The sequence below is a fragment of the Monodelphis domestica genome, chromosome 1 (genome assembly GCF_027887165.1).
Source record: "Monodelphis domestica isolate mMonDom1 chromosome 1, mMonDom1.pri, whole genome shotgun sequence".
Classification (NCBI taxonomy): Eukaryota; Metazoa; Chordata; class Mammalia; order Didelphimorphia; family Didelphidae; genus Monodelphis; species Monodelphis domestica.
The window spans coordinates 384959346-384976685 of record NC_077227.1 but is presented as its reverse complement, the minus strand read 5'-3'; the positions used below and the strand labels follow the sequence as shown (position 1 = coordinate 384976685).

Genomic DNA, 17340 nt, shown 5'->3' with positions numbered 1-17340 from the left:
AGTAGATAGGGAGCCAGGCCTGATGTCAGGAAGACTCATTTTCCTGAGTTCAAATCTGGCCTCAGACACTTACTAGCTGTGTGACCCTGAGCAACTAGTTCACTTAATCATGTTTGCCCCTAAAAGAGCTGAAAAAGGAAATGGCAAACCACTCCAGTATTCCAAGAAAACTCCAACTGGAGTCACAAAGAGTCAGGCATGATCGAAAGGACTGAATAAAAACAACCACATGCCTTCAAAATTTCATTCCCTCCACTGTGTATACATGATCTATTCCAGATACTCTTCTTGACTTCATCTTAAGTGTTATTTTTACTTTCTCAAATAGTACATTGAGTACTAAGATATGAGTCCAAATGTGGTATTTTGACTATCAGTGATGATGAGAATAGATCACTATAGAAATGCTGGCAAACTTTGTCTCTTTGTTTCCTTCTTTCTAATTTAATTTATAAATACCCTTGAGATAATATAGTTTTGTTAGGTTTCATGCCAAGTTTTCAGCTGACTTGTTTTCCCTCCCATACTCTTTACTCTTCTGTGAGGCAATATGGCTTATATTCTTTCACTATCCTCCTCCATAAAAATTTTTAAAAAATTATTCTAAAATTAAACAGCAAAAAAGAACTTTTTAATATACAGAGTTGAACAAAAATGGAGGATTTTTTGTGAAATTTCAATTTCATGCCACTTGTTTAAAAAAATATATTATAGATACTGCAAAATACTTTCAAAACCATTCTGTTTTTCTGTCCTTCCTTCTATCATCTTTTTGTGGGCCATTAAAAAGGTTACAAGAGTGGGAATTCAAGACTCAAAATTCTTTTAAAAAATCTTGGAAACTGTTTTTATATGTAATTGGAGAAAAATAAAATAAAAAATTTTAAAGTTTACAATTCCCCTCTTTGTAGTCATTGGTAAGGCTTGCTCTGGCATTTCAGGACAGTGTTAGGGGAACTTAAACACCCCACTCTCACCTCACTAAACCTGGTCAGGCCTGATCTGAGTTCTTCAGCACCACATAGTTGGTGGGTTTTTGCCTTACTTTTTTTCTACTACACTTCCCCTGCCACCCCAGGTCTACAAAGTTGCCATCCTGGTACTTTATTAACAATCTGGACCCTTCTCAAGAGAGCCTCTCACACTGAATTACATCATGTTCTATGTCTTGTAGGAATGATTTCACTGGAGGAAACTTAATCATTTTGCTATGAATTTTAGGGTTTTGCTGGAGTAAGAATGTGGGAGTGGGGCAGCCTGACTCCTGTTCCTGGGACTATCTTGATGAGAAGTGTCATCTCTATAACATTTTATAAACAAAATTAAACTGCTGTTTAACTGGATGTTACATTTCTCCATTTGGTGAAACAATCAAAAATTGATTGATTCCTCTCATTTCTGTACTTTCTTGACTTCCTTGTGCCAACTCCTTTATGGTGTTATATAGCTATAGAAAAGATGTTAATCCAAATCAATTATTTTTCTTCTATCTATTTCATGACCCTATTTCTGAGAACATTCCTGAAGCCTTCCCATTGAGGAAAATAGCTGTCATAATTTGTATTTACTGGTCTAATCTTTGAGAACTAAGTCATGATGATCAGAGTAGATCTTTTGGAGTAATATGACATGGTGACCAAAAAAAATCAAATGCTATCTAACCTAGGAAGTAACAAAAGACAATGTCCAGAATAAGGAGGGAGGTGATAATAGCACAACTGTACTATTTTGGTCAGACTACTGTACATACATAAATCTATAGATTTTGCTTTAGTTCCAAGTACCACATTTTAAGGACAAACTGGAGTGTATCCAGAAGAGGTTAATCAAGATGGTGAGGGGACTGGAGGACCATTCTATGTGGGAAAAGTAATTTGGGAATGTTTATCTTGGAAAAGAGAGGATGACTGTTTTCAAATAGTTGAAGGGCTATTATGTGGAAGGAAGATTAAACTTCTGCTTGGTCTAAGAGGTCAGTACTAGGAGCAATGGAAGGAATTTACGAAGAAGTAAATTTAGGCTTGATATAAAGGAAACTGCCTCACAATTATAGCTCAAAGTGGGATGTGCTGCATTTAGGATAGTGAGTATCCTGCCATTTAAAGGTTCCAAGGGGAGATCGGATGTCTGCTTCTTTGGAATGTTGTAGTGGTAATTCCTCTGCAGGTAGGACTTATCTTCTCAGATCAATAATGACTCTGAGATTCTGTAATTCTGTGAATAAATTAATGTGGAATCTATTAGCAAGTCCTCATTAGACACCCTACTCTGAGTGTTTGGTTTGCTTCATGGAAAAATATCATAGGACTTTAGAGAGAAGGGATCTTTGAGATAATCTAGCCTAACTCTTTCATTTTACCAAGGAGGAAACTAAGATCAAGAAAGATTAAGTGGGAACAACTAGGTTGCATAGTGGTTAGAGCACCAGACCTGGAGTCTGGTAGGTTCAAATCTGGCCTCAGACACTTCTTAACTGTGTGACCCTGGAGAAACTGCATAACCCCATTTGCCTTAACCATTGTCTCTCTATCTTAGAGTTGTTACTAGAATTGTTACATAAAAGTGAGGGCTGTTGAAAAAAAAAGGAGGTAATGAAGAAAGGAAAGGAATGAAGGGAGGAAGGAAGGAAGGAAGGAAGGAAGGAAGGAAGGAAGGAAGGAAGGAAGGAAGGAAGGAAGGAAGGAAGGAAGGAAGGAAGGAAGGAAGGGAGGTTGGTTAAATGACTTGCCTATAATTGAACAGGTAGTAGGAAAACAGAGTTCACATTTGAACCCAAGTTCTCTAATTTCCTGTATCCTTTCCACTAATAGAGAAGAATCAAGTTTATTCTCAGTAGGTGGTTTGTACTTATTTTGTTATTTTATTGTTGATATGTGATCTCACGTACAGACATACTTGGAGACTATTTCTTTTTTCCCCTCTCCTCTCCTCTCCTCTCCTCCTCTTCCCTTCCCCTTTCTTCTTTCACCTTTTTCACCAATGGAATTATCATGATATTTTTTTTGGTCATATTTGTGAAGACACTATAATAAACTACCCTAGGGAAGGTGACTCAGGGACATCTTGGGATAATGTAAATACACACATATATGTATATGGTGCATCAAAACATTATGCCAGAATACTCAAGAATGCATTCACTTGGATATTAGTGTAGTAGAACACATGCAGAAAAACACATAGCCATATGTCTATAACAATAATATAAGAATATATACTTAGACATACACATTTCAATATTAGGAAGGGATACATACTTGACATGCTTTTAATTTTAATCTACATTATTAATATTTCTCCCATCATTTCTTAAGTCTATACAATCAACAAAATAATACATCCAGCCTTTGCAGAATCCTGAAGTGTAAATGTTCAAACTGAAAATGTAAAAATTGGTTCTTGTGAGCTGATTTGAGCTGGACCCAGAATAGATCTGTAAAGATTTTTTCAAAGAAACATGATAGCTGTTTTTAGGACACAGGTATATATGTCACACAAAAACATACAATTACATGAATATTGGAAAAGTAACCAGAAATAATATGTATATATATAAATATAACTAAAATAATTGTTTATTTAAGATAAGGGAAGAAAGGGAATTGGTATGATCTATCTAAAGACTATAAATAACCTTTCACCCCAAAATCAAGTTGATAAACCACACTATTTAATACTTCTCTACATACAAATATAATTCCTATAGCTAGTTAAATTAACCCTCCCCCCCCCTTAGTTGATATATAAAGATGGCAAGGAATTGAAGGTAGCAGAAACAGGACAAGAGGAAAGAGTTCTCACTGATAGTTGGCACTTGGATGTCTTGAGCAGCTCTGTTGGAAATCACTCTTATCAGCCACAAGATACACACACAGGGACACAGGAACCAACCATTGGATAAGGGATACAGTCACAAGAGAGGGACACTAGTCAAACTCACAAGGTCCACCCAAGGAGCTAAACTCACTGTCACCCTTAGCTTCAACTGTTATCAGTCAAAAGTCAAGCTCTCAACCCCAGAATTCTGCAGCCTTGCCCTTTGCAGCAGCTCTTCTTTGCAGTAGCTCCTACTCCTACTTTCCTTCTAACAATATGAATCTTATCCTAAGAGCCCACACACAGATCTGCATATGTACATATGGACTCTATCATGAACACACACAGAGGCAAACACATTCACATGGACTATGCTTTTTACTTCTACTGCTCAACCTAAATAGGGATAGCTTTTAAGGTTTTAGAAAGGGTATTGGACATGGTGGAGCCAGGAACTCTCATTTCAAATTCTGGCTTTGATTCTTTCCAACTATGGGACTGTGGTCACTATGCCTCAGTTCTTTGTGCCTCAGCTCCTCCTCTGTTAAAATGAGTTTAGACTACCTCTAAATCCTTTAAGTTCATCCTATTCAAAACTGATGTTTCTAATTATTCAGTACCCAGTATTCAATAAATGTTGCTAACTATTGATTCCTCCAGAGAATACATGAATGGTTCCTATTGTTTATTAGATTCTTTTTCTGTGTGTTTTCCTTGTTCACTAGAAACACATTCCTTTGAAAGGAGATGCCTTCTCTTTGTTAGGGAGGTAGGTGGGCCTTGGCAACCAACATCCGCGAAAAAGGACACCATCACTGTCGGTAATGGTTGGCAATGTGACTCTACTGAAGGAGAAAGGTCAGGGAGTATGTAGTTGTTTCCATCAGGAGATGAATTTGCACTCTTTTCAGGAGGAAATGTGTGTCAGGGTAGGTGGGACAGACAGGAAAATGGTCCCTAAACTTAGAAGTCATCTTATGCTGGCCCATCCTTTTCCCACTGAAATTCACTTTGATATGTTCAGTTCAAATCTATGCTGTGTTGAGTGAGGTATAGTCTGAAATAACAGAGTCCTGGGCTGAAGCCAGGGGAATCAAAGAACAGAAGACCGGTCTATGAGTCAGAAGGTCTGAGTTCTAGCCCCAGGATCTGCCACTAATTCACTGTGACCTTGGGTCAACCACTTCTGCTCTCTCTATTTCCCCTAACTATAAAATGAAGGGGTTGGACTAGCTGTTCTCTAAGGTAACTTCGAACTATGGCAGTCTGGGTTCTGATATTCAGCAACACATTATTTCAGCAGCCCAAGAGCAACTATAGACACTTGGAATCAGAAGCACATAGAACTATAGAATCATACAATGTATAAGTCATAGGATCTCAGACTCTTAGAATTGTAGAAATCTTGACTTTTTGGGTTATAGAAACTTAGGATCATAGACTCTTAGAATGATCAATTCTTAGAATTAGATGAGATCTCAAAAGCGAATTGGTCCAACTTTTCCTACAACATTTCTAACAAGAGCAATCAAGTAACTTCTAAGAACTACATAATGGGAATATAGAGTCGACTTCATATTCAAAGGAGTCTTCACTAGTCAAAAACTCTTCCATATTTCACCATTTTGGGGAAAGAGTTCACAGTCCAGCACCAGACCACATGATCTTGCTCCTGAATGAAATATCTTTAGTCCCTGGGGAAAAAATAGCAGTAGCAAAGATTCTTTCTCTAGTGCAAAGGGAGGAGTTGGTGGGGGCCTGGAGGGCATTTCAGGCTAACAAATCAATATGAGTTAGAGTAAGAATATATTGCCCAGAGTAACCCAGATTTATTGGATGAGAAAGATTACACAGTGGTAGATAGAGTTGCCTAACTGACCAGAGCTGAGATGGGTTAGGGTCAGCCAAGGGGAGATGGAATCCAGAAGAGACTTGTGTTAAGAATAAACAACTACTGACTTTAAAGAGTATAGTAGTGTAGACAGAAAGAAGAATGGTTTCAAAGTCTGCATAGAGTATTTGCTAATTGTATGACCATGGCAATTAAGATAATCTCTCAGAGTTCCATTTGTCTCAGAATAAATAACACCTCTGCTACCTACTGTATTAGAGGGTTGGTTTGGGTATCATGGAGAAGGAGTTGTTGATATATGCCCCAGAAGGTAGAAGGAAGGTGAGATGTGTTATTCCCCCACTTCAATCCTCTTCAAATATGTCTCCTCACTAACTCTGCCTTTTACTCCCCTCTAATAACTGGTCTTGGAGATGAACTTCTTCCCTTGAGGAGAGAGAAATCAGCTCTCTCCCTCTTCCACTGTGACTATTTCATTCACTCACAAGGAAGTCAATTTGGGATAAATGACAAATCTTTATTCTAACAATTATGATCAGGGATAAAACAGAAACATGTTTGAAGCGTTAGGGTCTAGAGGAAAGAGGGGAAAGGAAGTCCCTATTTGTCTAAATCTCCCTTTCCCTCCCTCCAAAGTTGAGAGACTCAGGCTTGGCAGTTTGGCCTCTGAGAGGTTCAGGGTTTAGTGACCCCTGGTCTTGTCACATCAGAGCAATGTCCAGAAACAGGGTGTCAAGGAGCTGTGTGAGATCTTGTTATTCTGCTTCTTATTCTTCTCAAGTTTCTGCCACACTTCTTGGGATCTTGGGATCTTTGAGGGGGATGGTGATTCAGGTTCAAGAAGGGATTTTGTATAGTGTTCAGGATCCAGTTTCAGATCAGACTTTGCTATCTCAAGATATCTCACACACACACACACAGAGACACAGAGAGAGAGAGAGAGAGAGAGAGAGAGAGAGAGAGAGAGAGAGAGAGAGAGAGAATAACTGCCTCTCCCCTGGAATCTCCTCTTCCCTCAAGATTCTAAGCCTTCTCAACCATCCCCTGCTGTGGATGGAAACCTTTGCATTTCTTCCAGTCTCTGTCATCAAAGTCCCTGGATTATTCCTCTATCACATTACCTCTCAGGACTTTTCCCATGAGAAAAATTCTTTAGAAAGATACATGTTATACAAATGTGAGTTATAATTGGTAGGTAATCTTTTTTGCTTTGGCGGGATATTTTATTGTACAGTGTTTTTTCCAATGAAAAAAGGTCTAAGTAACTGGGCAATAAAAAGTACTTCCACAAAAAAATAATAAAAATAAAAAATAAGTTGTTGTCTAGAATAGATTCACTTTCTAGGGTACTTTAAAGCTTTATAAAGGGTTTTCTTTACAACAGTTTTGTAAGACCCGTAGTTCAAATAAGTCATCACATAGTAAGTTATGTAAGAGCCAAGACTCCAGTTTTTGACATCTTCAACTCTATGTTATTTGATCCTTGCAGCAGCCTAAGATTGAGGAAATTCAAGTATTTTACGGAAAAGGAAACAGTCCCAGATAAGAAATAGTTGAGTCTCTCAGGTCAAATTTAAGACTATTGACTATTTCCATTATGCCAGGAACCACACAGCTCATAGAGTTAAAGAAAGTCAAACACAGAAGGAACCCTAGCGTTTTCTAGTTCAACCCTCTCATATAAAAAGGAAGAAAATGATGCCCATAAAAAGGAAGGGAAAAGCCCAGGGCTCAACATCAAGTTACTGGAAATGGTGGGTCTCCTGGCTCAAACTTGTATGCCTATCATTATCCCAACCTGTCTCTGAATCACCTTCACTAGGATAATGCATTATAGTGCCTTTGCAAATATGACTCAACAAAACATGGTGATCATTTCATTACTGAAAAAGGTGAGGGAAAGAAAGGAAGGGAAGGGAAGAGAAGGGAAGGGAGGAAAGGGAAAGGGAGGGGAGGGGATGGTGAAAAAATGCCATCCGCCTCTAGATAGAGGACTGTTGAACTGAGTGAAAAGTGAAATATAATTTTCTACCTTAATTTTTCTTAAAGACATAACTAATATGGAGATATATCTTGCATGATTTCACATATATAATTATCACATATTACTTACCTTCCAAGTGGTTGGGGGAGGGTTTGGGATTGAGGGACAGAATTTAGAACTCAAAATTTGAAAAGAATGTCTAAAAAATCAAAATTAACAATAAGTTGAAGTTGAAAGGAGCCAGGAAATAGCTCTCTCTCGGTGTGCAGTTCAGATGCCCTCTGCTGGCCAAGTATGACTAAACCATCTTTCTGGGATAATTTTCAAAAACTGGTAATAGCAACTTGCACAGGATCTTGGAGCAGGAAGGTATCTCAGAGGTCATCTAGCCTAACTTCTTCCTCCTCTAAATTTATAGATGGGGAAACTGAGTCTTAAAGGGAAGTATCACACAGGTAGTGACTTCTTGTACGTAGTAAGGATTTGGGGTATGTGGGTGACTGTTCAAGGAGGACTAATATCTCTGGTGTGAGGGTTTGCCAAACCCCTTTCAAGGCTGCTCATTTGCCTTTTACTCCAAGAAGCTGAAGCATGGGCAGCTTCCATAACCCTAGTAAATCATTTTGGCAGATAGACTAATGCAGGTTGAGGGTAACTGACATGCCACAAGCCCACGGGTGAGTTAGAGGGTATCTACCTCAAACATATAAAGACTTCCTCCTGCAGAATGAGCAGATGAGAACAACTTGTTCCAACAACCATGAAAGTGCCTAAAGCAGGCACTATGGAATTCTTAGAGTTTGGTGAGACATCAAAGATACTGAGGCCATCACTGTATCCTGGGCCATCTTCAGTAATCCTGACTTGTGTCTTGCCACTGGACTTTGATGATTCTGGAAGGAAGAGAAAGTGAGGCTGACAACTTTGTGCAATTCTGCCTCACTTAAATCCAATTCATACACAAATCAAGACATCACCCTGTGATGTCAATAGAAGGAGCTTAATTAATTTTTGCCAAATCCCATTTATACAGAGTTTTGCGACTAAAGAATTTTATATCTCCATTAACTTTTACAATAGCATTGCAAATGAAGAAAGACAGATATTTTACAAAAAAGAAAACTGAGGTCCAGAAAAGGAATTTTACAGATGGCTGTTTCTAAGTCCAGTACACAGAATCTTCTTAGTTACCTTGCCACAATGAACCTTCAGATAGATCAGGACCCTTGATCTGTTCCTACTGTGCAGCTGGTAGTATTTCTTTTCTTTTTCCATTGGAAAAAAAGAAAGCATTACTGTTGCCTTTTGTTTTTTTATTGTAATCATTTTCCCATAAAACTCTATCTCCATCAAACCCTTCCCTATAACAATAGCAAAAACATTTAAGCAAAGCCAACAAATATAATACCCATTTCTGACAGTGCAGATGATACTCCACACCCTTAAATAGTATTTACTTATCTAGGAAAATGTGTTTCTTTCAAAAAAAATTATAACCATGCAAAACAAATTTAAAAAGAAAAAGAGAAAAAAATGCTTCAATTTGTACTCTTTCTGGGAGTGGATAGCATGTTTCATCATGAGTCTTTTTGAATAATGATTGGTCACTGATTTGGCCAGGTTTATTAAGTCTTTCCCAGTTGATTATTTTTATGGTATTGTTATTACTGTGTAGATTATTCTCTTGGTTCTGCTCACTTCACTTTGTGTCAATTCATATATCTCTTCCTAGATTTTTCTGAAATTATCCCCTTTTCATTTCTTATATCACAATAGTATCCCATCATATTAATATACAACAATTTGATCATTCCCAGTCCTCTCAATTCCCAATTCTTTGCCACCACAAAAAGAGCTGCTATAAATAATTTTGTATATGATTCCTTTTTGCTTTTAACTTAATCTCTTTGGGGCATAAAACCTAGTAGCAGTATTTCTGAGTCAAAGGGTATGTACAATTTAATAGCTTTGGCGACATAGTTCCAAATTCCTTTCTAGGATGGGTGGACTAGTAAATACACAGCTCCACCAATCGTGCATTAGTGTGTCAGTTTTCCTTCATCCTCTAGATAGTAATATTCCAGGAAATAGTCACAGATTTGGACCGAGATGACCATAGTACAAGATTTTTAGTGCTTATCATTGTATTATCCCTTGTGTGCTTCCCACAATGTTTATCCCAAACCTTCCTGTGAGTCTAGCTCTAATTCTATCACAAAGAAGTTATTTGGTCTCAGAAATTTCAAATGACCCTCCTGGTCCCAGTTACTTTACCATAGAGGCAGTATGATATAGTGGGGAAAGCAACAGACCTGAAGTCAGAAAGTTTTGAGTTCAATTCCTGCTGCAGACACCAAGTATTTTCCCCATGTAAAATGTGAGAATTTGGCCCCTTCACCTCTAAAACTCCTTTTGATTCTAAATCTATTGATCTATGGTTTGGAAAATTGCCATATCTGTGAGGTAGATATAAGCTGACAAGTGGGGTCCATAAGGCAATGGCAATAGATAAGTACTACTGAAGTAGACATGAGTAACTGTGACATTAGAACCTAGAAGGAAACCAAGACTCAGAATACCAGACCTGATGAGGACCTTAGAGATCACCTATTCTAGGCTAATTCACTCATTTTACAAGAGCAGGGAACTGAGACCCAGAAGGTCATGACTTTTGTCTTTGAACTAAGAAGAAGCAGGGACATTTGAGGTTAAAAGTTTGAAAGTGCCATTTGGGTAGCTGCGTCATTCATTGTCCAAAGTGGGAGTGGCAGAGAATAATGGGGTAAAAAGCTATTCCCTCAGAGCCAAGGTTGCTCCAGTCAGAGAGGATCCTGGGGAAAGTTAATGAGCTCATAATGACTGCACATAACCCCTGTCCCAATCCTCTTGCCAATGAATAGACTGTTTGCAGTGAGCCTGGTAAGTAGTGTCATCATGTCTAAGGCAGCCCCAGGATCAAGTAGTACTATTCTCAATTCTTGAAAATGATTCTATTCTGCCTTATTTCTCTGTAAAGTGGAAAGGTTAGAAGATGGTCTCGAAGGTCCTTTCCAGCTATGACATTCTATGTTATATATTCTAAGTTCCCTTCTAGCTGTGATAGTTCCATGTTCCAAGTTTTATGTCCCTTCCAGCTATAACATTCTATATTATATGTTCTAAAGTTCTTTCTATCTCTGATATTCTATGTGTCCTAAGTTTGAAGGGATTTGAGAGATCATCTAGGCCAGGGGTCGTTAACTTGTAGTCCCTGGGACCCCAAAAGTCAGTATATAGATTTCAGGGGGTCCATAAATTTGGATGGCAAAAAAATGACATTTATTTTCATTAATCTCTATTTAGTTAACCTTTTTTTGAAACTAAAACTCCTTATCTTGCCCAGGCTGAAAGTTCAGTGACCACTCATGAGACCCATCTCACTGCAAATTAGCAGAGAAACTTTGACCTACCGCATTTCCACCGTTGGCCAGTTTATCCATTCTTAGATAGCCTGGTGGCCTTCAGTTCCTGGGGCCACACCCTATTAGTTGGACTTAGTGTGGGCACCTAATCAGTTTTAGCCTCACTGCAGCTTAGGTCTCCAGAGTTCAAGAGATTCAACAAGGGAGGAGATGAGAGGAGTGAATCTAGTCACATGCTTGGGAAACCAGAGATTTAGGTCCCTGTAGATCAGTGGTTCTCAACCTTTCTAATGCTGTGACCCCGCAATACAGTTTCTCATGTTGCAGTGACCCCAAACCAAAAAATTATTTTGGTGGCTACTTCAAAACTGTAATTTTGCTACAGCTATGATTCAGAATGTAAATACCTGATATGAGAGGTTGAGAACCTCTGCTGTAGAGTTATAGACTTATTTTTTTCCTTTTAAGGTGACTTTTTTTTAAATGAAACTTGAAACAGGAACTAGAATTTCTGGAAAATCTGGGGAGTTGCACTAATAATATTCATGTCCGTGAGAGGGAAAATAAAAGTTTGAGAAAGAATTTTTTTGATTTCTGAAGTTCTTAAAAGAACTTATGATCCTGAGCTCTCCCTGAAGGAAATTCCTGTCTTTTTTTTTTTAAACTACATATTCTTTTAAATGTCTTCTGTGACTGCAGATCATGGGATGCTGTTGCTTTCCAAAAAATTAGAGGTGGAGATCACCCTGAGGGCAGTGGAGAAATGCACAGTGGGTATGTATGAGCAGGCTTTAAGCACATTACAAACAAGAAGTCATCCTGGGAAGTTGAGTAATGATGATGTCACAGAAATATATGATCAAAAAAAAGAAGATGAGCTGGTCATATGACAAGAGTCAGAGATAACTGACAGGCCACATATTCCACTGATGAAGAGAACATAAGGAGGGATCTCTATGAGCTGAAAGGACCATATGTGGCAAATGTATATAGTCTCACGAAATGAACAGGCATGGATGTGGGAGTGTGCCAGAGCCTGCTCCAGTCAGCTCCAGAGAGGCAATGACTAAATTTTCAATGTGAGCCTTTGTACCTCAGAAATTGGTATATACTACAAGTCAAGGTTAGAGTTAAGTTTTGTTGACTGCTTAGACTTAAGAAAACAACAAAGAAAAAGTTAATAATAAAGATGAAACCTAAAAATTTGTTATGCATTTTTTTCCTGAAAAGCCATTTACAAACATATTTATCAGAATACCCCTCCATGGATGGTTTGTGGCATTCAGTGTTAGAGGAAATAGCCAAATCAAAGAGATCAGAAACATCTTATCCTAAAGGAAAGGACATCAATTTAGCCTCTGAAAACAGGCTGAGAAAAAAAAAAGTCCTAAGCTTAGTCTCTGAAAACAAAAATTAGTAGTAGATGAAAGATCATTAGACTTGGAGTCCTATGGAACAAACAAAAATGTTAGTGTTATAAAGGACCTTACAAAATAGAATTTGGGGACTTGAAGAGTCCAATGAATATAGAATGTTGGAGCTCTAATGGACTCTAGGAATAGAGAATGCCAGAAATGGGAAGTATGCAAAACACAGAATTAAACAGAGCTATAAGGAAACTTTAGAACAGAAAATATTAGAGCCAAAAGGGACCTTAAGGATCATCAAAATAGAGTACCTCTTCATTTTACAGAGGGGGAAGAAACTTCAGATAGATATACTTGGGCATGAGTTCTGGAAACTCTCTATATGATATTAAGCAAATTGGTACAGTTCTTCAAGCCTCAGTGTCTATAAAGTCTGCAAAACAGGGCTGCTTATCCTTATATTATCTATTATCTAGAACTTTTATGAAGATATAATGAGATAAGGAACTGATAGTGCTACATAAATGTGAATTACTATTATTTCGACTATTTGGTCTGGTACTTTTCTTTATACCTTCTCCATCCCACCTCTGCCATTTCTTTTTTTTGCCTTTGTTTCCCCTGAAGGTCCCTACTCCTCCTAGATTTCTGGACAGGTCATGGGCAAGGGAGAACTTTAAGAACAAGGATGTGACTTCTCCCCACCACCCTAGGGAATAGCTGAGAAATAAACTTTGAAGCCGAGTTGGAGCCACTGAAAGCTGAACGAGAGAATAAACAAATATTCAACAGAAGTCTTGGCACTTGACAGTCTTTCTGCTTTCACTACTCTCAATTCCCAAGCGGTCAACTGCCTGAACTTCTGCCTACTGCAGTCATGGAGCCCTTGGCACTTAGAAATGCCACATTCCCTTTAAATCATCTCTTCCTCAGGATAAACATGCCCAATTCCTCCTTTTTCATCTCAAATGGCCTGTTATTTCAATTCTCTCAACAATTGTTTCACCCATCTCTGGACCTATACCAGTTTATCAATACCTTTCATAAAATGCCCAGACCTGAAGAAATTCACCCTAAGACAACATAAGTTTTCAGAGTTGCCTGCTTCATCCTGTTGATTCATATTTAACTTGCAATCCAATACCTGCAGTAATTATCCTTACAATCTGTTTTCTAGCTCCTTCTTCCCCATCCTAAACTTGTAAAGTTGATTTTTGAACCCAATTATATGACTTTACATTTATACCTATTAATCTTGTTATGTATAGAAAGTTGGCCTTGAAGCTAGGGACACCTTGGTTTAAATTCTGCCTCTAATAAGTTAGTGACTGTGTGATTCTGGATAAGTCATTTAACTGCTCAGTGTTCTAAATTTGCAGAGTTGCAGAGAAAATGACATCTTACACTTGTACAAGGAGATTCCTCCGGCAATAAACTCATACGTCCATTTGTTATTCTTGTTATTCTTGAACTTTATTTTGTTAGCTTGGATCTATTCTAGTTTGGTAAAGTCTTTTTGAATTCTGACAGTACTATCTTGAAAAACATGCTACCTATGTCAAGTAAATAATTTTTAGAAATACTGAACAACATAAGGCCAAAAAGCTTGTATACTCTAGAACTCTTTCCAGGTCATATTTATCCATTGACCCAGTCAGTACATGTTATATCACTTGGTGACCTCATCATTTCCTTTGAGTTTAATGTATAAGTTATGCTCTAGTGTTTCTCTTGAACTCCAATCCCCCATCCCCAACTGTCTTTTGGATATAGCAAGCAATGAAGCCCCACAGGCAAATCAATCTCAACATATCCCAAAACAAAACTCATTTTCCCTCTCAAAACCTTTCCTCTTTCCAGCTTTCTAACTAGTGACAAGGAGACTGCCCTCCAGACACTCAGGCTTGCAACTTCAGTGTCATCTTTGACTTCACGCCTACTCACTCCTTATATCCAATCTGTTGCCAGTACCTGTCATTTCTACCTTCCTGGTGGTCCCCTTTCCATTCATCAATTAGACCAACCGCCCTATCTGATTCCTCCTCCATCTCTTCCCCATTTCTCACCTGGCTGTACTTTTCTTCTCACCAACTTCTCCACCATGCCTGAGAAAGCTCATTTTTTAGAAAACCTCATTATCCTGAATAATCTGATCAACCCCGGTATTCCATTTTATCATTACTTTCTGTTCCTCTGATTAGAAGGTGGAGCTATGAACTCCAAAATTTCCATTTAAGGAAAGAACTCAGTTGAGATATCTCCTCATTTTTCACCTGGCTGCACTATTCTGGGACTTCTTTGACTTCTTCACTATACCTCCACATCAGACACCTTTGACCATCCCCTCCTTTTCAGCTTCCTTTTCTATGTTCTCTTCTCCCATTAGATTAAAAGCTCTTTGAGAACAAGGAGTATCTTTCTTTGTTCATATTTGTGTGCCCCACACTTAGCATAGCATCTAGCATATAATTAATGCTTAATAAATATTTGTTAATTGACCTGCTGATTCAAAAAAATGTTAAATCAGTTTTTACTCTTTTCAATGAACAAGTCTCTTTCATCTTCATCTCATATATAAATAATGAAAAAGAAAAACAATCTCTTGTAAAATATGCACAGTCAAGGAAAAGAAATGCCTGCACTGGTGATATCAAAAAATATGTTGGTTTCGGTCTGTAGATTGAGCATATTATCTCTCCATCAGGAGATGGCCAGCTTACTCTTTGCACTGTCTTTCAGCCTTTATCTGACCTTATCTTACCTTCAAGTTGTCATCTGCCCCTCTCCTTTCCTTCTTAACTGAGTTTATAGAAAAAAAATGTTGTCCATACTCATTGCTTCCACATCTTTTTATTTCTCCTGCTTCTTAAACCCTTACAATTCAGATTCTAATCTCGTCACTCATATGAACCTGCTTTCTCTAACCTTAATAATGATTCCTTTATTTCCACAGCTGATGGCCTCACCTCAGTTTTCATTTTTCCTAACTTCTTAATTTGTTAATCCAGAACAATTCTGAGGGACAATGAAAAAGAATGCTATCCATCTCTGGAGAAAGAACTTTTGGCGTAGGAATGCAGATGAAAGCATATGATTTTTCACTTACTTATTAGGGTATATGTTTTAGGGTTTTGGTTTTATAATATTATTCACTTACAAAAATGAATAAAATGGAAATATGTTTTGCAGGATAATACATGTATAACCCATATTGAATTGCTTGCCAGATTTGGGAGGGGCCAGGGAAGAAGGGAGGGAGACAATGTGGATCATATAACTTCAGAAAACTCACGTAGAAATTTGATATTATATGTAACTGATAAAAATTTTAATTAATTAACTTCTGAATGTGGTACCTTCCCATCCAGGATATTCACTACTAACAGCTTTTGTGACATTTCTCTCTCCTGGTTCTTTCCCTATCTTGCTACTCTTTCTCAATCTCCTTTGTGTATTATCATGCATATCCTATTTCCTATGTATAGGTGTACTTCAAGTATTTATTCTCTCAATACTCTTCCTATTGGTGATCTTATCAGCAGATGGAGTTTAATTGTCATTTCTATGCCATTATAGAGTTAAAAACTTAACTCTAGTGCCTCTCCACAGCTCTAATCCTCTATCAGGTGCTAGTAATTGTACATTTCCATGGATGCCCCATGAACCTTTTATACTCAACATGTCCAAAACAGAACTCACTACTTTTCCCCAAACCTTTACCTTCTTCCTATTTTTTGAGGACAGAACTGATTCTTCAGCATAATGATTGAAATTCTGGAGAGGTAGTGCTTCTTAATTTTAAGTTAATTTATTAATTGACTGTTCAAGACAAGCTTAACTGCCAGTCCACAATTCAAATGGCACCAAAGAGAGCAAGAAGGGCAAAAGAGCAGAACCCAAGAGAGTGGGGCAAAAAGAAAGCTCAGCAAAGGAGCCTTCATGGCTAGAAAAGAGCCCAGGAATCATCCAGGTACATCAATATATACCCTTTGTGACCTTGTCACTCAGTATCTCCACATGACATCCCAAGAACATCTCTGATTGGTAAATAGCCACTGATAAGGTGGACTTAGAGATCATAACTCATCCCTCATTATTTCATCACAGGAACAGGTGGGTCTTAAGGATGCCAACAGGCCCTTTTCCTCTTGGCCATAAAGTTTGGCTACTCTAATCCAAAATGGTGGCTAGAGTTTACTGATTTCATTACATAATCTCTCAAATGGGTCAAGTGGTTGCTCAGCCCTGCCTTAAATCCTGTTATCCTTTCAGGATCTAAACAAAAGAAGGGAGAACCCAACCCAGTTTCAGAGAAAGGTAGGGGCAAAACGGTTTCAGTTTGAAAAATCAAACTGTTCTTGGGGGACTAAAGGGGAAATTATTTCACAATTCAGTATTACCTTTTCACAGCAGTAACCTGGGTTCACAATTTTGGCATCATCCTCAATTCTCACCTCCAAACAATTGCCAAGAACTATTGATACTACCTGTATCTTGAATCTGTCCCTTTCTCTTCATTTATATCCTCAGACATCCCTGTTTGTTTCAGTTTCTCATCTGTAAAATGAACTGGAGAAGGAAATGGCAAACTTCTCCAATACCTTTTAAACCCCAAATAGATCATGAAGGGCCAGAAATGACTAAAAAACAACTATGTAAATATGACCATTACCTTAGTTAAGGCCTTCATTACCTCTCACCTGAATTATTGTAATAGTCTCCTAATTTTTCCTCTGTTCCTAGTCTCTTTCCTTCCTAATTCATCCTCCATATAGGGAAGCTATTTCAAATTGATATTCATAAATCATAGAACTGATCACTTTCCTGCTTGAGAAGTTCCAGTGGCTCCCAATTACCTTTAGGCAATTTGTCCTAGTTTATGTGATAAAATATAAACTCTTCAACTTGACATCTAAGTGT

The 17340-nt window shown here is 38.0% G+C and overlaps 1 long non-coding RNA gene across 1 annotated transcript; it reads left to right on the top strand.

Moving 5' to 3' along the window:
- Window positions 1-10475: 10475 nt before the first annotated feature.
- On the top strand, window positions 10476-13214 carry LOC103097401 (uncharacterized). Its single transcript, XR_001624751.2, has 3 exons — window positions 10476-10571; window positions 11753-11827; window positions 13048-13214. It is a non-coding gene; the product is annotated as an uncharacterized LOC103097401 (long non-coding RNA).
- Window positions 13215-17340: the final 4126 nt, after the last annotated feature.